Source organism: Chiloscyllium plagiosum, unplaced genomic scaffold (assembly GCF_037043375.1).
Source record: "Chiloscyllium plagiosum isolate Xiang-an unplaced genomic scaffold, Cpla_swu_hap1 HiC_scaffold_18, whole genome shotgun sequence".
In the NCBI taxonomy this organism is placed as follows: domain Eukaryota; kingdom Metazoa; phylum Chordata; class Chondrichthyes; order Orectolobiformes; family Hemiscylliidae; genus Chiloscyllium; species Chiloscyllium plagiosum.
Window position 1 is genome coordinate 52748032 of NW_028270156.1, and position 25982 is coordinate 52774013.

The following is a 25982-nucleotide window of genomic DNA, read 5'->3' on the forward strand; positions in this document are numbered from 1 at the left end:
CACAATACAGAAAGAACTGGGCCTTTACTATTTCCAACTGGCAATTATGATGGCCAGAAAGGCCTACTTCAGTGCTGTACATTTTCTAGGTTTCTACTAATTAAAGCATTTACTTGGTGTTGGATCATGATTTTAAAACAAAAAATGAAGGTTAATATCATCAAAACCATAACTAGAATGGTTACCTTGAGGAAAAGTGAAAAACTGCAGTTCAGAAAAAATTCTGAAAAAAGATGAAATCGCTCTGCTGATTGATCAGGAATTGTGTTCCTAACATTTCAGAACATATTTCCTTTAATGTCTATTTCCTATCAATTAATAGAGACATGTTTCTATTATTTTCTTTTGCAAGAAACGATAAAGAACAACTAATCAGAACAATTAAAATCACATTCATGAATAACTTTAAGGGCTAAAGTAAGAAAGATCAAGAATTATCTTAAGTCCAAAAAAAAGTTCCACTGAGAGAGTATTAAGGCAGCACAACTCTAGCATCAAGGAGAAAGCATTTTCAATCCATGTGAATAGAAGGTTAATTAAGTAATCTGTAGCATAACAAAAAAGCAGCCAGAAAGACAGAAGTCAGAATGAAAGTGAATATAAGAACTAGAAATATTTCCAGTTAGTGTGGCGAAATTAAAACGCTTTAAAGATACATTACTACAAAAGGCATAGGTGACCTATCCTCTAGCATGTATCAATAGAGAAATTCCTACCCTAAGCACCAGGCCACAATACACTCAAACCCCTAGACAGCAGAAGTGTTGGTGAACCTATCCCAAAAACCAATAGGTACTGCCAGAAAATAGCATCCTGGGTTAAGATATGAAGTTGTGTAAATGTTGCAGCAGTAGGGGATTCATTGTGTGCAACAAGTAGAAAGACAAGGTGCTGTCCCAAAGGCGTACAGTGACCCTTACTGGAAAATGTAGAAGCAAAAGGTCAGAGCATTGCAGTAGAGCCTGGGACCGGGTCACAAGTCGCAGTTACAGTTCCATCTTTCTAATATGAAAGAGATGGCACTGCAAGCAACAAACACATCAAAACTGAAAGATATACAGGTAAATAATATTTTCATCCATCTGTGTCTGAGGCCTGAGCTAGAAGTATTACAATAGGTGAAAGTAGCAGCTGGTACAATTCCTTTTAATGAGAGGTTCCTTCTACATCAAAATGTTAATCAAAAATGCTACCATATTGTTTCACTTCAAATTGAAAGCAAAGAGCACATCTCCTTTGGAGATTAAATATACTAAGTAGCATACTATATATAACACAACACATGTTCATGCAAGAATAAGCCATTCCCCAATAGATTTATTGAAATGGACAATTGGAAACAGAACTGGATGTTAAAAAAAATCTAATAAAACCAAACTACTGCACACACTAGAAATCTGAATCTATAAGAAATCTAAAAATTGATCTAAGACTTCGAGCTGTAAACAAGCAAGTATTTCGCAAAGCAAGTCTGCGGAGACTCTCCCAGGGTCTGTGAAATAGGGGAGTCTTCAACAGCACATTGGAGAGTCTATGGCAGAGGTGGGGAACCTTTTCATGTTGGAAGGCTGCATTATGTTAGTTGTAATCTAATAAGGCTGCATCCAAGAAACTTCAATTATATATTCTTCAAAATTCACGTTATTTTGTAAAAATCTAACTACTATGTACTAACTAACTCAAAAAAATGTTAATTCTAAAGTTAACTAACCTTTTAATGACTTTGTTGTGACTGCTTTTGGTAGGAAAGCATTTGAATATTTGGTTGCAGCATGGAGGTCTACAGTTTTAGCTGATCCTCTAGATGGCTGACCTATTTGTAACCTTAAATCTACATTCCTGCAAATTAAAATAAAAATAATAAAGGACGAAAAAACATATTAATAAAAAATAAAAGATTTGTTCTGCAAAATCTGGATTAATTCAAAAGGCCACACACAATGGCCTAGAAGGCCGCAAGTTTCCCCACCCCTGGTCTGTGGGTTAAAGTGCTATTGTAGTGATTGCCTTTGCTCTTATAAACATATCATCACTCATACTAGAACATCTCAGATTGCAAAGGACAGCTAATGACTGGCATAATCTTCATCCAGAGGCTACACAACATCCATCAAAGAAACAAGATCAAGCGAACTTTCCAGTCACATGCAACTAACTTGATTCAGTCCTACACAATTTCCTATTGCCATGGATGGTGGCCAAAGGAAACAAATGATAAGATTTGGTTACCGTAGCTGATAAATAAAAAATTACCTGCACTTTAGAACACAATTTAGAACATCTCGATTATCTATAACATTTAAACTAGAACATGATTCAAAATGTTTAGATAATCTAGAGGTTCTAAACTTCAGTGAGCCTTAGTCTCTGGACGAGGTACAGTGAAACTGTGTGTGAGAGCTGAAATTGCTTTTGTGCATCTGGGGAATTTACAGTAAAATGAAATGGTGCTCCTGGTCATCTTAAAAGGGAACATGAGTTAGCCTTCCATGGGAAGGCCAGGTTTTCATTGCAGCTTTGAAAGTTACTAGGTGTATGAGTCAATTATTTTAAAAATGCAAAATATACAAAACTAACTAATCTGGCCACTGCAAGTACTTCCAGAATCTTTCAGAAGTAAAGAAAAGTTTGCATTTATATAACACATAATGATCACCAGACAATGCAATATGTTTTTTTAGCCAAGTAGTGTTTTGAAGCCTTGGGTAGCTCGGAGACCAACAGGAAGTAGTAAATGAAGAACAGAAAACATGAGGAGAACAAGTTTAAAGGTCATGGATTTCAAAAGATAGTGCTTGTCAATCAACAAAAGTCAGCTGATTGACAGAAAAGAAAATAAAGAAAGGTATACAGTGAAGTTATCCATAAGTTAATATTAGGATCACTGCTGGACTATATATTCATCACCCAGACTTGGGTGCACAGCGCACAATTTTAAAACTTGAGGACACCACAAAAATTGGAAGTATTAGGAAATGTGACAAAATGCAGAACAAAGACTGATGAAATGGACAGATACTTGCATTTAATGCAAAGTGTTCAGTGACATTTTGGTGAAATGAATGACGAAGCAACATAAAACCAAAGAATATAATTCTAAAAGGGTCTAGAGGCAAACTGACAAAACAAGATTATGAAGAATATTTATATAAAGCTGACTTGGTCTAAACTGGAGTTTGTCTCCAATTCCAGACTTCACTAGCAGACAGGATGCGACGTATTAAGAGTGGGTGCAGGAAAGATTTACACGAATGATTCAAGGGGTGATGTGCTTTAAGCCAGTGCTGTTAGCGGTCTGAAATTTCTCAGGCTGTGAGTACCTGCACATATAGCGTTCCTGTAACTGCTTTCCCCTTATCTCTATGCAGAGTTTGACATTTCCTTACGTACTGTTACTCTTCTTTTTTTACTTCTGCACACAGTAAATTGTCAAATACAGCAATTTGTATCTCAGACCTGTCTGTTCAAATGCTCATTCTAGACTGCTGCTTTCTCAAATAACGGATGTCAGAGAGTAGATAAAGGTAAACTATTTCAACTAATTGGGGGGTTCTACAACTAGGGTGCATAGCCTGAGAATTAGGGACAGACTGTTCAGAACAGACATTAAAAAGCACTTCTACACACAGACACGGTGGTAGAGATTTGGAACTCTCTTCCACATGCTGCAGTGGATGCAAGATCAGCTAGCAATTTTAAATCTGAGATAGATACATTTTTGTTCAGCAAAGGCATTCAGGGATATGGATCAAAGGCAGGTATGTAGATTCAGGCCACAGATCAGCCATGATCTCACTGAAAGGTGGAACAGGTTCAAGGGGCTGAAAGGCCTACTCCTGTTCCCACGTACCTATATGATCAGTTATATCATGATTCACAAACTGAATGGAGAAGGGGTGCTTGAAAACAAGAGTGTCCAGGCAGAGTAAATAGATAAATTGGTCCCATTGGTGGAAAGGTCGAGAGCCAGATGATACCAAATTAGTTGATTGGCAACAAAACGAAAGGTAAAGGGCTCTTGTTGTGGAGTAGTAATGTCCTTGACTCTGAGTCAGGAGACCTGAGTTCAAGTCCCACCTGCTCCAGGGGTATGTAATAACATCTCTGAATAAATTTACTAGGAAAATATCTAGAACCAAAAGCAACATGAAGTAGATTCTTTCAAATTAGAAATGGTTAGAATCTGGAATGCACTGTCTAAGAATGTGGTGGCTTTTGAAATAGAACTGAATAATTGTTGAGGGGAAAAATATGTAGCATCTGGAGAAAGAAGAAGTGAAACTAGCTGCTTTTGCAGGTAATTCACAAAGAGATGATGGGCTCAATGGCCATCTTATGACTTTACTTTGTAATAGAGTAGGGCTTGAAATCAATCTTCTAAATCAAGAAACGCGAGTACTACTAACAGAGTCATACCTCACAAACAATGCTCAGATAAATGTCAATTCACAGAAAAACTTCTTGAACATGAGCAGCTTGCAATTCACTTCAGTGGAATAACTAATGCTGATCACGTAACACATTTATTAGCTTTTAATTGTTAATTTTCCCAAAGCAAAATTTTTTAGAAGTATTTTTTTTAAATTAGGCACGAGCAAAACCTCTAGCCACAAAAGGGGTGGCACAGTGGCTCATTGGTTAGCTGCCTCACAGCGCCAGGGACCCAGGTTTGATTCCCGCCTCAGGTGCCCGTGTGGAGTTCACACATTCTCCCAGTGTGTGCATGGGTTTCCACCGGGTGCTCCGGTTTCTTCCCACAGTCCAAAGATGTGCAGGTTAGGTGAATTGTCCATGCTAAGTTGTCCGTAGTGTTAGGTGCATTAGTCAAAGGGAAATGGGTCTGGGTGGGTTACTCTTCGGAGGATCCGTGTGGACTTTTTGAGCCGAATAGCCTATTTCCAAACTGTAGATAATCTAATCTAAAAAAAGAGAGCGAATAGTTTCATGGAATCCAAATTGCTTAAATGAGACAATTTTGCTACTATTTGCATATATTTCAGCTACTGTACTAGGCAATAGGAGTGTTGCTATTGCAAGAATAACAGCAGAAACCTCAATTCTAACACTGTATGTCACATTGCTAAGCCTTTAGTTCAAAAAGAATGCTACCAAAATTACATGCTGTGTTAAATGCAGCTGTCACAGCTGGGAATTTTGTAAGTCAAGGCTTGTGAATTTGCAACTGTTGGCAAACCTATGCTCAGAAACTTGTGTAGAACATTAATAAAATGTTGTTTTATACAAAGGAACATTGGCTATCTTGTAGCATAGTCAAGCCACCGAGCTCTGTAATTCTGAGATGTCTTTCAGTATATTATCTGACCAATTATGGATTGTAAAACCTACACGTCTTGCTGACATTTTTAACCTGTTAAATACACAAAACTTATCAATATAAGGGAGCAACATAATCATATTCAAACTAAGTAACCAGCTCACAACAGTTAAGAAAATTAAGATTTGAAGTCATCAGCTGAGAAATGAAGATTGAAATGGGTTCCTCATTCCATTAATGAGTTTCTGGATGCAGTCGAATGTTGGAAAGAAAGGACTTTTTTTTTTCATTTTGCGACATGGGCATAGTATTGCAGTGTTCATTTTGAAAATATAAACCTGTTATATTTTCTGTTTGAGAACAGTTCTTCACATTTACTATGCCAGCTTCTTGCCTAGAGGAAAAACATTACAAGAGCTGGTGAACCTACTCACCAGTTTGGTCACCCATTGCTGCAAAGTATCCAGAATCGCCAAACAATGCAGATTTGTGAAACATCATTTCATGGTTATGGCAGCAATGAAAGCATAGTACAGGCCTCTTTGGCAGCAAGTGAATAATTTTCAAGTGGAGTGGATAAAAGAGTGGAGCTGGAATAAGCACAGCAGACCAAGCAGCATCAGAGAAGATGGAAAGTCGATATTTCAGGTCGGAACCTTTCATCCGTTTACAAGTATCATTGTCAAACATCAAATGGAAACACACAGATGCTGCAATGAACAGCACACACACTCACCTCACAGATGGCTGTATCTAAAAAAAACTGTTATCTTTAAAACATCATTAAAACATTCTTTACATGTACAACTTCCATATTCTTGGACAGAAAATACATTACTAAGTCATCTGGAAGAGGGACCCTTCAACCAAGAGAAATTGAGAACCACTGCTTTGAACTGTGACAGCCTGTCTCTGTATTTAAAAAGGTATAAAATGAAAACTGAGTATTGTATTTTTGCTAAGTATATTTGATTCTGAACGTATAAAATTTTGCAGTTTCCCTGCTTGATTACTGAATAAAGCAAATCTAGGTGTGACACTATAGCATCTCCCAGATCAGATTTATGGACATCTTTCTTAAGCATGCACACAACACACAGGCTGTTGCAATTTTATGTACATGGTAGCTTATGCCATTACCTTCCATATCACCCTGCTCACTCTTAAGCCTCTCTTGTAGGTGAACTCTGCACTTTCTGAGAGGGTCAAATGGAATTGCACCTTCTCTGAGATGCAACACAGCTTCACTATTGAAGATTCCTATGCCACTGAAAAGTCCTGGTACAATTGTATTACATTCTGAACTGACTCAGTGAGACTATGCTTGCTTTTCTTCTGCAGCAATTTGCATCTTGGTGATTTCATGAGTAGTCACGAAATTAAGATCACAGAATAGAATCTCTGGAGTGTGGAAAGAGGCCATTCGGCCCACCCAGACCCCACCCTATCCCTGTAACCCCACATTTACCATGGCTAATCCAGTTAACCTGTATATTCCTGGAAACTACAGGGCATTTTACCATGACGAATCCACCTAACCTGATCAGAGCTCGCAAGGAATCCTGTTACTGCTGATGACTCATGTCCATCAAGTAAATTATTTGTGATCGCCACGCACAATTATCATACCTACATTTCATCATCAATGTACCAACCCAAGCAATACAAGCCCCATAATATGCAGTTAAATTTTGCCATCGTAAATTGTATAATCGACCTCCAATGATCCAAGTACATATCCTTTAGGAAAGAAGGCATAGGTTTGGGGTGAGGGGGGAAAGATATAAAAGAGACCTAAGGAGCAACATTTTCACAGAGAGGGTGGTACGTGTATGGAATAGGCTGACAGAGAAGTTTGGAGGGATATGGGCCGGGTGCTGGCAGGTGGGACTAGTTTGGGTTGGGATATCTGGTTGGCATGGACAAGTTGGACCGAAGGGTCTGTTTCTGTGCTGTACATCTCTATGACTCCATGACTCTAATTGGACGAGCAGAATTTTGCAATAGCTCAGATATCAACTTTGGCCTTAAGTGTGTGTTTGGCAATTTCACTTTGTATGTAATGTTATAAGTGACAAAAAAAACCTTGAAACTGTTTGATTCTTATCTGTACAATGTATTGCATTTAGAATGTAGATTGCCTATTTGCCTTCTGTTTGAAAGTTTTTTCACTCTGAATCTTCACCTTGGTACATTTTGCTGCTAACCTTATAAAGGTGCTTTGTGAATAACAGGCGTGTAAAACATATTATTGTTTTTGATTCTTGAGTTTTATTTAAAAAGTGTGTTAATGTTAGGAAGTCATTCTGGAACAGTGACTTGAAGATAGTGAGAATTGCAGATGCTAGGAAGTCAAATTCGATAACACATGGAGCTGGAAAAAGCACAGCAGATCAAGCAGCATCAGTGGAGCAGGAGAATCAATGTTTCAGGCAGGACCCTTCATCAGGATGCTGTGCTTTATTCAACCCCATATTTTATCGATTCTGGAACAGTGACCTAAGTGCACAAGTTCTTAGAAGACATGTAACTGCAATCAAAGGCATGGGAGAATCCTGACCATGGATTAATGGAATAAGATGTCTACACTTTTGGGTTTATGGCAGGCACTGGAAACACATTAAACTAATACCTTCTTTTTAAATTTCAGAGCAGAAATCACCAGCATTTTAGTTGAGGAGAATTAAGAGTCAAGTTCAGAAACAAGATTTTAGTTTCCTTCCGAGCAGAGGAAACCAGCCACTGTAGCAACAGTACTTTCTTTTGAGTCTGAAGCCAAAGCCAAGTGTGTTTGGGATAAAAATCTTCATAATGTTAGAGTTGAATTATTTAAGCCATCAGAATTGTAGAGGAATCATAAAAACCTCTACGTTTCAAGAAACAAAATGGAAGGAGTCAATTAACAAGAAACTTAGAGTTGAAATAAGAGTATAATTGCTCTGAATGTGAGTATCTAACAGATTGTGCTGGGAAACAGGTTGAAACTTTATGTTAATGTCTGTATTAAAATTGTTTTAACTGTTTAAGTAGTTTGTTTTCTCTCAACAAAAAAATTATGTTCTATTCTTAAACAACAACTACAGCCTCATGCAAATATGTTTCAGTGACAGCACAATTGATGGTATCTCTCACAGTCAAGGTGGTTGTCTAAGAGTACAACAACAGGTTACTGTACAACTGGACCATTGGGCTGAGGAATAACCGATGGAGTTAAATTTGGATATATGTGACGTGATGAATTTTCTTAACACAAACCAGGGCAGGACTTACACAGTTACTGGTTGGATCATGGGGAATGTTGTAGAACAGAGAGACCTAAGGGTGCAGGTACATAGTTCCTTGAAAGTGGTGTCACAAGTAGACAGAGTGGTGAAGACGCTTGTCCTCATCGGTCAAAGTATTGAGTACCAGGAGTTGTAACTTCAAGTTACAGCTGTACAAGACATTAGTAAGGCCACATCTGGTGTACTGCATGCAATTTTGGTCACCTTGCTAATAGGAAGGATGTCATTAAACTGCCAGAGGAAGTGGTAGAGGTGGGTATAATACAACATTCAAGAGACATTTAGACAAGTACACGGACAGTAAATGTTTAAAGGGATATGGGCAAAATGCAGGAAAATGGGACTAGATTAGATTTTTTTAGATTAGATTACAGTGTGGAAACAGTGTGATTGCAGGCAACAATCACAGGATCAATTGAACTGCCTGTTTAGAAAAACTGATCAGCATTGACAAAGTGGACCAAAGGTATGACTGTCTGATTTATTTTGATTTACTATGTCACATGTACCAAGATACAGTGAAAAGTATTGTTCTGCATGTTAATGAGACAAATCATACCTTACTAAAGTACATCAGGCTAATAGAATAGAATGCAGAATATAGTGTTACAGCTAGAGGGAAGGTGTGAGGAAAGATCAACTTTAATGTACGAGAGATCCATTCATAACAGCAGGGAAGAAGCTGTTCTTAAACTAACCACGTCAACTAACAAAACAAAAATAATTAAACGTATAGTCTATCAAGATAGGTTTCATTCTGCAATCTGACTTGTCGAATAGTATCATCTGCTGGGATCATAATAGCTGGTGTTTATGCAGATTTCAGCTGCATTCCAACTTGCTACATATTTTTGGTTTAGCCATATCCAATTGTAGCCTCTGGTTGTACCTTTGGACTCAGTTTTCTTGCAATTGTCCTTTCTTGCCTCAGCATGCAAAGATCTTGGAATGCAGCATGATTTGAAGGCATATACAACAGACTGTACTTACTCCATAACCTGCTTTCCGTCTCTCAGCTACTGATAACAGCATCTGCAAGCATGAGGTCTAGTTATCAGACTACAATATTTTCCTCCATTTTAAGCAATGTGCTGATGTCACAAATGTTCTTTTTCATAGAGCAGTCTTTCTGAAATGGTATGAAAGATGTATTTAAAGCTTCATTGCCTATTATCCACTCAGACAGCTCAACCTGTAAAAATCACAGTTCTTGACCTTATCATGACACGACTGACAAGCAGTTCAATTGATCCTGTGATTGTTGCCTGCAAGACATCAGCTTTAGGCACTGAATTCCAATTTACACAAAGCTAATTTACCAGCATTTCCCATAGCTTACCCAGATCTCCTCGTCATTTTGAAGTGTTGACTCTGTGAAACCCTTATTTCCAGTAGCTATCTTTATTTTCACAGCTCCCTTATTTAGATTTAAATTTTTATGGTCACGTATACTTAAGTACAGTGAAAAGTGTACAAAGTCCCCCTTCTTCGATACCATCTTAGAATACAAAACGCAGAATTAAAAGTGCAACCAAAAGAAAAGGAAATGCCCAGATCACTCCCCCACCTCCACCACTGGTCATTGCTGCCAGATAAACAACGCTACAAAGTTCATCCCTCAGTCTGTGGACACTCAGGTCCCTAAATCACCACGTGGCACCAAAACTGGAATGGTACCATCTCTGCTATCAGGTATCCAGACCCAGCTATATCCTGGAGCCATGTCAATGTCGCTGGAACCATGTTATCATTCTTCAGTACCTTGTCTCCACCAGTCGTTACCATGAGCCCATGCTGAATTGATCCCAGCAGTGCAGCTGCCGCTAAAGCTACTGGGTCCCAAAGAGGGCTCAAACCTGATGCTGGGCCCACTGCGCTAATTCAGCCAGTGTCTCATTCTGGCTTACATAGTTGCCACTGCCGCCTCCCAAGACCGCCATTTCATTGAAGGAACCCACCGTTATCAACACCCCAGGCACTGGACCGTTCTTGTCGCCCATCCCGGGAAGGGCACAGCTTCCTCCATCGCCAACCCCCCCCAGGAAGGAGACCACTCCCAGCGAGAAAGGAAGAAGAAAAAAAGAAAAATAAAAGGGAATAAAGAAAGGCAGACAGAAGTTCTGCAACAGCTAAGTCTAAAAAGCATAGTTCCATTGTTATTTGAGGAGCCTAAATTCAGATGGAACTCTTTCTGACTCATGCCCATGAATATTCTGGAGTTCCTGTGTAGATGCTGCTTCGAGTCTTGTCTGAGGCTCTTGGAATTTCCAGGTTCACATCACAGTTTTTGTTTAAGAAAAATCTCACCACTGCTACCATGTTTATTACTTATTGTGTTACTGACAAGTAACAGATTAAGTAGCATGGCTTCAGTTTAGTTGATAATCTCAGATTTATTTAACAGTTCAGAATGCAATATGTTGCTACAGATAACTTTGAATGTAACCTGCTTCTAACATGCCTCTGTCAAATTGCACATAGTAGGGCTGGAAATGTGTTGCTGGAAAAGCGCAGCAGGTCAGGCAGCATCCAGGGAACAGGAGAATCGACGTTTCGGGCATAAGCCCTTCTTCAGGAATGGGGAAAGTTTGTCCAGCAGGCTAAGATAAAAGGTAGGGAGGAGGGACTTGGGAGAGGGGCGTCGGAAATGTGATAGGTGGAAAGAGGTCAAGGTGAGGGTGATAGGTCAGACTGGGGTGGGGGCGGAGAGGTCGGGAAGAAGATCTCAGGTTAGGAAGGCGGTGCTGAATTTGATGGATTTGACTGAGACAGGGTGGGGGGAGGGGAAATGAGGAAACTGGTGAAATCCGAGTTCATCCCTTGTGGTTGGAGGGTTCCTAGCCGGAAGATGAGGCGTTCTTCCTCCAACCGTCGTTTTGTTGTGGTCTGACGATGGAGGAGTCCAAAGACCTGCATATCCTTGGTGGAGTGGGAGTGGGAATTGAAATGTTGAGCTACAGGGTGGTTGGGTTGGTTGGTCCGGGTGTCCCAGAGGTGTTCTCTGAAACGCTCCGCAAGTAGCCGGCCTGTCTCCCCAATATAGAGGAGGCCACATCGGGTGCAGAGGATGCAATAGATGATATGTGTGGAGGTGCAGGTGAATCTGTGGCGGATATGGAAGTTTCCTTTGGGGCCTTGGAGGGAGGTGAGGGCGCAAGTCTTGCACCTCCTGCGGTTGCAGGGGAAGGTGCTGGGAGTGGAGGTAGGGTTGGTGGGGAGTGTGGATCTGACGAGGGAGTCACGGAGGGAGTGGTCTTTACGGAATGCTGATAGGGGAGGGGAGGGAAATATATCCTTGGTGGTGGGGTCCGTTTGGAGGTAGATAGTAGTAGTTGGCTATGATGTGATTTCATCCTGGTCCTTGGCCTATAAGCATGTCCAATACATAAAGCAAAAACACAACTCAGTACAAGCCCAACAAACAGAAATCATAAATGTGTATGTGATTATAACTTTAGCAAGCCAATTACCGCTTCAGCTGAGAGCAGAAATCAGTGATACAGAAATCTTACAATGTCATTATTTCCATTACTAATGCTAACATTTTATTCCAGATTTTATTTAATTAACCAAATTTAAATGCGACAGCTGACATTGTAAGTGTTAAATGCATGTCTTTGGATCATTAGTTCAGTCCACTGATTAAGAGTCCAAAAAAAAGTCACTTACAATACTGTACCTCAAAAGGGATTCATGGGTTAAATTATAAGCACAGGTTGCATAACTTCATGCAGCTGTTCATGGGAGTAATATCAACATTGCCAAAAAAATTATTCTCAAATCCTCTACACTAGGACAAGAATAATAACTATTTTAAAAAACCATTCCACTGAACTGCTCAGCTACGCCCAACATCAAACCTAAGAACTATGTCAATGCATATTTTGTATTTCTGCTCATTCACATATATCTCAAATTGATACAAATAAATACTTCAAGAAATATTCTTGTAGCTGTTCTGATTGTTATACCATATCAAGAATTGTCATTTAATTTCAAGCATTATAATCAAATATAGATACATACTCAAATTAGCGACATTGAGAAGTGAACATACTATGGTTCAACCTCAGACAAATTATTACAAATGTAATACAAAACAATTTCATTTAAAATTTCCAGAAATTATTAACCTACTTACAAATTAAGTAAGGTGTTGTACAATGGTTTCTTGGTTTAAAACGAATCATAGTATCTTGCACTGTAAAAACACCAATAATATTGCTTGTATTCATGTGGAGTCTTCAGATGTACATCAGATTAGCAATTTTCTATGTTGTGCTTCAGACAAAATAAGCAAGAATATACTAAGGTTCCACATAAATTGACAGCATTACTGCCGTAGCTATAAAACTACATACAGGCAGCAATCCCACATCTGCACCACTCAATTCACGATCAACATCCTTCTCCCTTCACGGAACAGGAAATTGCAGTAGTAATGCTGCATTACTAAGATTCTTCCACTGATGGGAAAGGCCCATAACTCAGAAGAGCTGCTTGTATTCATGATTTCTGACGTCATTCTGAGAGAGAGAGAGAGAGAGAGAGAGAGAGAGAGAGAGAGAGAGCATAGCAGAAGCATAGAATTTATTTCCTGGGGCTATTCAATTTCATGTTTTTTCAATGCGTATTTGAATCAGACAAATTTAAATTTTGTTGCTGTGATATACAGTGGTCAGAAAATTTCTCAATGAAGCTGTCAATTAATCACATACTGAATAAAAGGTCTGACATCAGCAATGGCACAGTATACTGGTTTCAGTCTGCAGTAATGGAAAATCAAATCCTTGGAACAGAGAATTACAAATCCATTATTCAAACAAAAATATCTTGGTCTTAAAATTTATCCATACTTGAAAATTTAATAGAAAAATACACAGAATCAAAAAGTCATTTTTTAAAAAGCAGTTAAGTTTACAGAACAGGTACAGTACTAAATCATTTAAAGCAACAGAAAGGCACACGAACAAATGAACAAATTAAAGGAACTGCAGCCACAAATGAATAAATGTGTTCATGATCTACATTAGCTCTGAGCTGAAAATGTGTTGCTGGAAAAGCGCAGGTCAGCCAGCAACCAAGGAACTCAGCACCGCCTTCCTAACCTGCAATCTTCTTCCTGACCTCTCCGCCCCCACCCCACTCCGGCCTATCACCCTCACCTTGACCTCCCTCCACCTATCGCATTTCCAATGTCCCTCCTCCCTACCTTTTATCTTAGCCTGCTGTACACACTTTCCTCATTCCTGAAGAAGGGCTTGTGCCCTAAACGTCGATTCTCCTGTTCCTTGGATGCTGCCTGACCTGCTGCGCTTTTCCAACAACACATTTTCAGCTCTGATCTTCAGCATCTCCAGTCCTCAATTTCTCCTCCTACATTAGCTCTGGTCAAGCAATACTGGTTTTAAACTTCTCCTTGCTTTCAAACGTTCCCTTAAGCATCAGCGCTGCCTAACCCTTTAAACACCTCTAGCATTATCACCCTCTAATATATTGGTGTTCATCTAATCCCCATCCCTTAAGCACCCCTGATCTTTCCTGCTTCAACACGGTTGGCCTTACCTTTAACAGACTACATTCTAAGCTCTGATGTTCCTTCCCTGTACTTCTCTGCCTTTTTTTTCTACTGGTAAGACATCTTAAAAGACTAACCAAGCTTTAGCTTAACTGCTTCATATGTCTTTAGATTATCTGGAAATGTTCCTTGAAACCTCTTCAGATATTCATTGTTGCAACAAAATCGCTGGTTTCAAAGTTTATATTCTTTGAGATACTCACCTTAAGTGAACGGGTAACTCAAACTGAACCTTCGGACTGCTAGCAAAACAGAGACTGCAATCCAAACTCCCGGAGAAATGAACTGGGTGGAACTAGAAAAAAAACTGAGCAATCCAAGCTTAGACAATGATCTGAGTCGGCAGATTGACAATGATGGAGGCTGGATCCAGCAGGTGGGAGCAGTTGCTGCAGCTTTTCCTGTTAGTTGAAGATATTAGTGGATCTACGGCATCAAGGGATAGTTGAGGTCATTCTGCAGACTTGTATAGTTTCAAAGACCGCGCCCAAGGAACGCAGCATGTTGTGTCTACCGTTGGCAAAATCAGTCTAAATGCTAGAAGTGGAGAAGCTACAAGATCATCAGACCAGGAGCAGAAATATACCATTCAGCCTATCGTGTCTACTCTGTCGTTCAACAAGATCATGGCCAGTCTGATAATTACTCATTCATCCTACTTTCCTGACTTTTCCCCATAAATCTTGATTCTTTTATTGATTAAAAATCCATCTCTGACTCGCATTCTTCAATTATTTGAAAGACTCTGGAACTGAGATATATGACGTTGTTGAGAGAATTTGAGAGAATTGTCTCAGTTGTACCAGTTATTTAATATATATTATAATAAATTAAACAGGTCAGTGTAGTTTATGTCAAGTATGGGTAGTTATTACAGAGAGTTTTAAAAAGTGAAATTTTATCCATCAAATTTTTCCATTGGAGTTGTTTGGGGTGTTTGGTTCATACACCTGATCCCCTCAGAGGACAAACTCAAAGGCATTTCATAAATATATGCTGTTGTGCTCACCGTTGAGAGCTACAATTGAATGCTCTGGAGAACGCACCACAAAAACAGATTATAAACACTTCCTTGAGTGAAATAGCATCCAAGGTACAGATGGGTTGCTTGGGACTTTAGTTTCTTCATAGTCTGTGTGATACAGCAATTTCTTAATTTCCTGGACACTGAGATAAGAAGCAATTTGTGGGGTTTTTTTTCTGTATTCCCACTTTTTGCCTCATCACATTCCACTTCAAGGTGTGGTTCTTAAACGTTTACTCATCTGTATGATGCTAAGGTAATTGGGCAACTGCCAAACATTCCAAGCACATATTGCTTGAGACCAGTCATTATCTTTCTTTATGCACAGAGACTAAACAGTTCATTTCAAAACATTTTTAAAATAATCTAACAAAGCTTATACACAATTGATGGTTTAATGTATTTTAGTTTGTCAGTTCAGTGAGGCTGCAATAATTTATTCTTTATTCCAATAATTTCTCTTTCCATCTCTTAAAGGTATTGATTTGTGCTGCATGAACCAAATCATTGTTGCATCATCCATGGGTAAGCTATATAAGAATTAAAGTTATTTGACATTGGATTCCTATCAGGACCCAAATCTTTACTTATTAAACTACAAAATAGAGTCAGTGTGAAGGAATAGAAATCACAAGTGAGAACTCAGATTTAAATATCAATGACAGTGAGATGATTTATAATTGTGTTCACTTTAAAACAAATAAATTAACAGCATTTTTAAAAAAAACAGAAAATATTTTAACATTCAGCCACAGGATGATAGTGTTACTGACAATACCAAGATTACTTGCCTGTCCCGACTTGCCTCAGAGAAGATTTGGTAAGCCACATTCTGTAACTATTGCAATCCATGTGAAGGAGATTCTCCCTTAAATTGTTAGGAAGGGACTCCCATGATTTTCCGTGACAGGATGACATGCAAAATGGGAGGGGATTTTGCAAATTATGGTGCACCTTACTCTTCTAATGCTAATGGTTGTGGTTTGGGAAGTGCTGTCAAAGAAGCCTTGGCAAGTTGCAGGTTTTTTTGGTTAAGCGTATCGGATGTAGTTCACTGGTGACAGCAGTAAATATTTACAGCCATGGACCACAATTCAAGAACGGTGTTTTGCCGTGGATGTTGTTAATCTTTTGAAATGCAAGTCTTCACGATCTTTGGTGAGATGTGTTGAGACCCACAGCCTTTGTATCCAGTGTCCTCAGCTACCTTTTGAAGATGATTGCAAATTCTTCTGCCTTAGCGTTTATACTCATGTGTTGGACTCAATTAATGAGAGTATATATGATATTCATGGGGCTTCAGCATCATTACCGTTGTTTAATTGCTAATAGCTATATGTGATAGGTGTGGCAGAATTGCAGAGCTTTTGTTTGATCCCATTGGCTACAGGATCACTGAGCTCTGCTGAAAACATTTTTCTCTGGTGCTGGCAGACAAGCCTGAGGAACTGCATATAAATCAGAGACCCATGTTCTATTAATGAAGCCATATTCTTTTTTATTCATTCACAGGATGCAGGCATCACTGTCTGGGCTGGCATTACTTGCCCATCTCGAATCGTTCGGGGCAGTTAAGAGTCAACCACGTTGCTGTGGGTCTGGAGCCACATGTAGGCCAGACTGATAAGGATGGCAGTTTCCATCCTTAAAGGACATTAGTGAACTCAGATAGATTTTTCTGACAATCAACAATTAATTCATGGTCATGATTAGATTCTTAATTTCAGATTTTTAATGAATTCAAATTCCAGCATCTATCGTAGTGGGATTCAAACCTGGGTTCCCAGAACATTATCTGGGTTTCTGGATTAACAATCCAACAATAATATCAGTAGGCCATCACCTCCCCTGTCATGAAGGTGTTAAAAGTTAAACAATTAAGACTTTAACTATCTTGAGATGGTCTGCTTGCCAGGGTTCGTACTATCCAAGATCAGTGACGATTGGAGGCTAACGGACAAACAGACGTTTTAAAGTATCCATGTGCTTTTCAGATCACAGATGATTTTAAGCTTAATGACAATGAATTCGCATTTCTCTCTGAAGAAAGACCATTCATGCCACATTAGTATGGAGATGGAATTAGGGAGAAAAATTATTTTGTTTACCATGTCTCTGTTGTATTTAGTTGTGGGGATAAAGAAGGTTGTCAGTCTGGGCACAGCACCCTGGCAACATCCTTATAAATCTTTTCTGAACCCTTTCAAGTTTCACAACATGGATTCTATGTTTATTTCCTACATGTGTACTGGACTATTCTAGAATTTCATTTTTAAAAGACAAAGTACTACAGAGGCTGGAGAACTCAGCACGTCTGGCAGCATTTGTGCTGAGAGAAACAGAGTTAACCTCCTCTACTCCTCACTGAGTTGGGGTTGGAGCCAGGGAAGGGAGGCAATGCAGGATAGATGGGGTTGGGGGACAGTGAGAGGGGGGTGTCAGTCTTGGAGGTGGGGGGGGTGGAGGTAAGAAGGGTCAGTAGGGGGCCAGTGAGGGTCAATGAGAGGAGGGTTTCAAGTAAGAGGGGGAATATGAGTAAGGGGGACAGGGCAAGGGATGGGAATGGGAATGGGAATGAGGACTGTCTTTTGGATAATAGAGGTTCCTCTGTATGTCAAATTGTAAGCTGTGAGGAAGACACAAAACAGGTTGCAGAAAGTCAGGTTAAGTGATAGGGAAATAATGTGGCAGATGGTGGATAATGCAGGGGAGTAAGAAATTGTGCACCTAAACAGTAAGACCAGAAAAATTGACTTTTTTTTTAAAAAGATGTGCAAGTTGCAAACGTTATTATTTAGAAAAAGTGTTAAGAGCCCTTATCCATCATGCAACTGCAAATTAGGAATGCAAACTGTAGTACAAGCATAAAGAAATCTTCTTTCATTTGTTATGAGACTTTGCTGAGATCACACCTGAAGCATTGTGTAGAGTTTTGGGGACTCTATATTGAAGGAAGAATATAATTACTTTGTAGGTAGTACAGCTTCATGGGATGAGATGGTTGTCCAGCAATGAGACGCTCTGCAAAGTTTAGATGAATAAGATTCAAGATTCTGAATGGGCTTGACAGGGTTAGCACTGATAGGTTGGTTCCTTGGCTGAGGAGGCTTGACAGTCTACATAGCCTTTTCCTGCTTGTGTTCTTATAAAATACTACAACTCCAAAGTCATTAAACATTTTGCTGCACCTATCGTTCTCTCAGCTCCACTGTGAACACCTCCAACGAAATATCCAACATTTTATAGCACAGAAATAGGCTCCTACTAAAGTCATAAATGACAAGTTATGTGACAATAAATATGGCACAACTGTGCCACTTCATCCTTCTCAAACTATCTTCAGCTTTTGATACAATTAGTCACACCATCCTCCTGTGTGCCTTTCTCCATTGTCCAGCTGCTTCAGATTATACTCATCTGGTTCCAGTGTTAGATGTCCAGTCATCACACAGAAAATCACTTCCATTGGCTTTTCTCTCAATCCCATATAATTACATCTAGAGGTGCAGAAGAATTACTGTTATCCCCTTCCTATTTCTCATCTACATTCTGCCCCTCATTACCATCACCTTCTAGGACAAGGTACCATATATACAGTGACAATAATCAGCTCTACCTTACCACACTTAACCATTTTCTCATTTGTCACTGCATTAGTAAAGTGAGACCATCACTAGGCTAGTAATCCACAGACTGAGACTGATACTCAAAGGGCATTGGCTCAAATCCCAACACAGCATCTGCTTTAATTTAAATTCAATTAATGAAAAGTAAAAATTAATCTCAGTACTGATAACCATGTATAATTCACCAATTGTTGGAAAAACCAATTTGGTTCACTAATATCCTTTAGCAAAGGAAATCTGCAATCTTTACCTAGTCTAGGATATGAAATGTGGAAGACTCAAGTGCTTCTCTGAAATGGCGTAGAAAACTATTCAGTGGCATTCGAAGACAAGAACAGATGGACACAAATGCTCACCTCATCAGCAATGCTTACATCCAATGGAAGAAAAAGCAAATTGTCCAAGAGATAGTAATTTGAGCAGAATACACCTCCTCCTAATACTGAAAAGATCAACGGCAGTTTTTGTTTCCAACAAAAACTTAATTCCCGAACAACTAATCCTCTTCTTGAGCACTGAGGATGAATAATACTATGCACAACCTCAGCAAACTATTTATTCCCCAAAATAAACTTCTGACAACATGTCCAATCAATCAAAATCACACACTTCCATCTCTGTAACAGTCCAATCGCCAACCCTGCCCCAATTCTAATACAGCTGCTCAAAAATTCCTCCATATCATTGTAACCTCATGAATCTTTCATTTTTCCTGCCAGCCTATCATCTTCCACCCTCCATATACTCAAGTTCATCCAAAAATCTGCTGATTATGTCCTACCTCATCCAGTCAATTCTGTGCTAACAGTCCAGCAATGCTTTGATTTTAAAATTTCAATCCTTGTTTCAGTCGCGTACCTCTACACCTTTCTCCAGCACTAATATATTCTGAGATCTGTGTTCCTCGAAATCTGACTTCTTGCACATTCTGGCTTTAATCAGTCCACCTGGTGGCAAGATCTTCAGCTGATTGTAACAAGAACAATACAGCCTGAGCTGACACATCTTGTCCTTTCATACTAAAACTGTCTTCACTTATAGGGTTCATATCCCTCTATTCCCTTTCTGTTCATGTATTCATCCAGGTGTTTCTTGAATTCTGCTATTATGTCTGCTTCCACTACCACCTCTGGCAGCACATTCCAGGCACACAAAGCCTTACCTCGTACATCTCATTTAAAACCCCCTTCTACCTCCACACCTTGAACCTATGTCCCCTACTAATTGACACCTCCATCCTGGGGAAAAAAGCCTCATACTACTTGTAGCCTAAGCTATGGAATTCCTTCCTAAGCTATGGAATTCATTTTAATGTGTATTTTTTCATGAAATGGCTAATACGGAGATATGCCAGGCAATGGTGTGGTACATATCTTCTGTGAATGATTTTGAATTACGCAGACAGTCAACACTTCTCTAAAAGAAAAGCAATAAATACTTCCATTGCAACACCAAGAAAATTTCATAAAATCAAAAATCAATTCTCCCTTGTACCCAAAGTCACAGAAAATACAATCATAGAATCCCTATTGTGTGGAAGCAGGCCATTCTGCCCATCCACACCAGTTCAAACACACCCTTCTTACCTATCCCTACACTTCCCATGGCTAATCCACCTAGCCTGTGTATCTCTGGACACTATGGGCAATTCAGCGTGGCCAATCCACCTAAGCTGCACATCTTTGGATTGTAGGAGGAAACAGAGCATCCAGAGGAAACCCGGAGACACAAGAGGAGAATGTGCAAACAGACAGTCACTCAAATGGTACAAGCTTTTACACTAGAAAAAGATGGATTCTTATTAAAAATGTTAATTGTGAAGTGTTGATTGATAATCTTATGATGTCAAACTGACAGAATTGATTTTTAACAGAACAATAGAATCAAACACTCAGAACTACTTCAGACCTAGTTCACAATCGACTTACCACATTCAACTGTTTTCTTTCCCAGTCTTCCCAGTTGTACTGGCACTCCTCTTTCATCTACCTAAAATGAACTCCAGACAGATATTCTTAGCCCACCTCTTCCACCTCAAAGTTCATGCTGACAATTTTGCCATTGCACAAATTCATCCTGGCACACTTCTGTCCCATTCTCCAAAACACTCCTCCTCATTCCAAAGTGTTGAGTCCTGCTTTTACCCACATTCACCTTCTTTCCTGACCATTGTCCCAATCCTACCCAAGTTCAGACACTAATGAACTCTCCTTAATGTCACTCAAGCTGCAAACAGCAGTGATTCCAAATACAGTGTAGACTCCAGAAAGACAGGAACAGTGGAACCATGCCACATAGGGCTGAGGGGAGCGGTTCATACTGATTTTGCTTCCAAATTGCTGACCTGCTAATATTTGGCAAGTTGGCTGATGGTCTGTCCTATCAAAAATATTTGCACTCTTAAATATTTGCTGACTTATGTACAGTTCTATTGTCTCTGTGTATCTCTGTCGAATAGTATTGAAGCTGTGACCCAATTCAATAGATTTATATTCCAATCTATCTTCTTTTAAAATGTTGAAGCAGTTCAGAAACCTTGGAGTGTCCTTTCTCACATCATGGTGCCAGCACGGAATCCTGGTCAAAGTAGTCTATTAATAGTTAACATTTAAAAACACTATAAATTACTAAAGAGTAACAGAATATAGGTATGTTAGGAATAAAAGAATGACTAGGGTAGGAATAGGTCCAGTCAAGGATAGTAGTGGGAAGTTGCGTGTGGAGGCGGAAGAGATTGGGGAGACACTGAATGAATACTTTTCTTCAGTATTTACTCAGGAACAGGGCATTGTCGTCGATGTGAATACTGAGTCACAAATAAGTAGAATGGATGGCTTTGAGGTATGTAGAGAAGAGGTGTTGGAAATCCTGGAAAAGGTGAAAATAGATAAGTCCCCTGGGCCTGATGGCATTTATCCTAGGATTCTCTGGGAAGCAAGGGAGGAGATTGCAGAGCCATTGGCCTTGATTTTTATGTCCTCTTTGTCTACAGGAGTAGTGCCAGAAGACTGGAGGATAGCAAATGTGGTTCCCTTGTTCAAAAAGGGGAGTAGGGATAACCCTAGTAACTATAGGCCGGTGAGTCTCACTTCTGTTGTGGGCAAAGTCTTAGAAAGAATTGTAAGGGATAGGATTTATGCACATCTGGATAGGAATAATGTGATCAAGGATAGTCAGCATGGTTTTGTGAAGGGCAGGTCGTGCCTCACAAACCTTATTGAATTCTTTGAAAAGGTGACGAAGGAGGTTGATGAGGGGAAAGCGGTAGATGTGGTATATATGGATTTTAGTAAGGCGTTTGATAAGGTTCCCCATGGTAGGCTACTGCAGAAAATACGGAGATATGGCATTGAGGGTGAGTTGGAGGTTTGGATTAGGAATTGGCTGGATGGAAGAAGACAGAGGGTAGTAGTTGATGGCAAAGTTTCTTCATGGAGTGCCGTCACTAGCGGTGTTCCGCAAGGATCTGTTTTGGGACCATTGCTGTTTGTCATTTTTATAAATGACCTGGAAGAGGGGTTAGAAGGTTGGGTGAGCAAGTTTGCGGATATTACGAAAGTCGGAGGAGTTGTTGACAGTGAGGAAGGATGTGGCAGGTTACAGCAGGATATAGAGAAGCTGCAGAGCTGGGCAGAAAGGTGGCAAATGGAATTCAATGTAGCTAAGTGTGAGGTGATTCACTTTGGGAAGAATAACAAAAAGATGGGGTACTGGGCTAATGGTCGGATACTTGGTAGTGTGGATGAGCAGAGGGATCTTGGTGTCCATGTACACAGATCTCTGAAAGTTGCCACCCAGGTAAATAGTGCGGTGAGGAAGGCATATGGCGTACTGGCTTTTATTGGTAGAGGAATTGAGTTCCGGAGTCCTGAGGTCATGATGCAGTTGTATAAGACTCTGGTGCGGCCGCATCTGGAATATTGTGTGCAGTTTTGGTCGCCATACTATAGGAAGGATGTGGAGGCACTGGAACGGGTGCAGAGGAGGTTTACCAGGATGTTGAGGAAAGACTGAGACACTTAGGGCTGTTTTCATTAGAGAAAAGAAGGTTTAGGGGTGACTTGATTGAGGTGTACAAGATGATTAGGGGGTTAGATAGGGTTGACAGTGTGAACCTTTTCCCGCGTATGGAGTCGGGTATTACAAGGGGGCATAGCTTTAAATTAAGGGGGGGGTAGATATAGGACTGAAGTTAGGGGTAGGTTTTTCACTCAGCGAGTTGTAAGTTCATGGAATGCCCTGCCAGTAGCAGTGGTGGACTCTCCCTCTTTATGGGCATTTAAGCGGGCATTGGATAGGTATATGGAGGATAGTGGGTTAGTATAGGTTAGGTGGGCTTGGATCGGCGCAACATCGAGGGCCAAAGGGCCTGTACTGCACTGTATTGTTCTATGTTCTATGTTCTATGTAGAATAATGAGAACTGCAATGTCTCAAGATTATTTTCAAGGCTCCCCAATGGCTTAGAGTTCAAAGGCACTACCACACACAATTCCAGAAAATATCAGTGTCTGATCTTCCTTGAATGCAAAGTTAACACACCTGTAAAGTCGTTTGTTTATTATAATTAGCTTCTACATTACAGAGTACAGACAGCATTGCATGCAGCTGTGCTATTTTTCAAAGTCAAGTAACCTGCCAACTCAATGTTCATATTCACACAAAGAAAAGGGCTCTTGTGGCACAATAACAGTGTCCCTACCTCTGGATCACAATTTACCATATAGAGTATTTAGGATAGCTGTCAGTGCAAATGGAGCAAACCCAGCATGTTTCAGGATATTCACAAAGCAAGAAATCCAGGTAAGTGAAAAGTGCAGTGTAGGGAAAGAAGAACTTAGAATAAATTCAGTTTTTGTCACTTCACTTAAGGTGTGACATAGCTGCACTGGTGTCAGTGAGAGATTGCCTAGAAGGATTCCTGGGACTAAAGTTTGAGAAACAGTTGAGTAGATTAGCCTTTGTTAGTTAGAGGCTCACAAAATGAGAGGTGACCTAAATTCATCAGTGTTCAGAATCATCTTCCCTAACATGCAGTAAAGGTTGGGTCATTGAACATGTTGAAGGCTGAGTTAGTCAGATTTTGATCAACAATGGAGGGACAGGCAGGAAAGTGAAGCTAAGACTTCAATCAATTTGGTTATGGTCTTAGTGAACAGCGGAACAGGAACGATGAACTACATGGTCTGTTCCTGGATTCATTTATTAATATCTTATGTCTTAAATGATAAACAACTTCCAAGCAGCTAGTCACTTTGTTCTTTACCACGTTACTGCCATATGAAAAAGATATTATGCAGTAATTTCAAATCGTAAATGGTCGGAGTTTCTAAGCAGAAAACCTTTTATACGATTGGAAACATTACAATAATGAACTGATGAAAATGAGTGCTGAGCCTTATACTTAGCTTTAGAAAGAGCACAGATGTTTTGTCATCACCATGGGTGCAGCAGGACAAAAATTACAACAGCAGCAGGGTGATGCTACATTTATGTAACACACAAGAGATTCTACGGCCTACATGCTTGTTGGGTGGCTTATTTCAGCTCACTCAAAAAGTAACTTAATTCATTCTGACTCTAATAAATATGCAAATGAAAATATCAAATTTTCAATATTCATATTAAATATTTGATTGAACACAAGTTAGCTCCACATCTAAAGACCTGACTAAGTTTTTTTTTACTCAAATAGCACATGTAATTTCTAATGGCAAACAAACTATTTTTCCAAATTTTCAGCCATCATGCGATAGCTGTAACCATCCAACATTGCTAGCTGTTGTCCTGGTCACCTGTCTTACTCTGTCCATTGTGAATAAACACCAAACACTATTGCTGCCTTAATTCATATTTTCCTTCCACACTTTAACTAAAACCTGTATGAACACAGACTCTTATTCACTGGATGGAATTTTATATAAGCCTGAGTGATGTAGACTATTGTGAGATTTGTAGAAATTTATCAAGGCTTATAGTGACATCAGCAGCATCTCATTATATCTATTACATATCTGCAAAGTGGGAAGGTAAGTCAGCAATTAAGGGGTATCGTTGCTGTTTACACACTTATTTTTAAAACAACCCAACTTGCCCTCATTAATGTTCAGCTTCCCATCTCATAAAACACACAAATCAAACTAAATGCCAAGGATGCCTTACATAGAAGTACCTCAATGTTGAACACTGGGTACCAACATCCTAGGGCACGTTCCTTGGGCACAAACCACACTCACCCTATGTGCATGGTGGCATCCAACATATGTCAGCTTCTAAGAATCCTCAAAGCACATTTCTGATCCATTTACAGGAGGCTCACATTCTGGAGAAGGGTCACTGGTCTTGATACATTAACTCTTTTCTCTCCACTGATGCTGCCAGACCTGCAGAGCTTTTCCAGCAACTGCTGATTTTGTTTTTATTTTCCTGCATCTGCAGTTATTTCAGTTTTTCCATGCACCAAGTTGCCTTCCTCTCTTTCATTATGATCTTTTTTGTAGGACTCAACTGGGTGATATTTACCTGTACTCCTCACTAAAAGTCTATAAACCAGGCAACCAAACAATTCTGTAGAACTTACTTGTGCCGCAAAATGAAATGCTCACACATTTGCTACAGGAAGGTGTTCTATTTATTCACCTTCAGTCAGCTTAAGGACAGGTTGACATATCCAAGGCCCAGGGGTCTTGGATATTAAACACAACTAAAATTCCACAGTCTACTCATAGAAAAGTCTGGAGAAATGCTTCCCCAAGAGTTCTGGAGCGAAGGAGAAAGAATTCCATTCCGCCACTAAGTTCTATTAGTAACTGTATTAAGCATGAACACTGTACTGCAACGTTTTATCACTTCAACATTAGACTATTAAATAGTCATATAAGTTGCAATTACTGTGGCTATGTTTGCCAAGCTGTGAATTTGGTTTGCAAGTGTTTTGTCCCCTTTCTAGGTGACATTCTCAGTGCTGTGCACCCTCACTGCTATACTGTGTCGGTTGGAATTTGTTTGGTTTCATTCCCAATGCTTCCGGTTGTTCATTACAGTGGTCGGTATATTGGATCTAGCTCAATGTGTTTATTAATGGATTCCGCGGATGAGTGCCACATTTCTAGAAATTCTATTGCTGCCCTCTGTTTGGCTTGTCCTATTATTGTTATGTTGTCCCAGTCAATTTTGTTGTCCTTGTCTTCTAGGTG

The 25982-nt window shown here is 39.7% G+C and overlaps 1 protein-coding gene across 6 annotated transcripts in view; it reads right to left on the minus strand.

Annotated features, from left to right (window-relative positions):
- The window catches only part of dagla (diacylglycerol lipase, alpha), a 329798-nt gene that overhangs the window by 245999 nt on the left and 57817 nt on the right, over positions 1 to 25982 (minus strand). For 3 of the 6 annotated variants that reach the window (XM_087996615.1, XM_087996618.1, XM_087996614.1), the window contains one exon: positions 12701 to 13085. The exons of the other annotated variants lie outside the window; for them this stretch is intronic. The gene's annotated coding sequence lies outside the window, so the exon portion shown is untranslated. The remainder of the gene's footprint in view (positions 1 to 12700; positions 13086 to 25982) is intronic. 6 annotated transcript variants of the gene reach the window in all.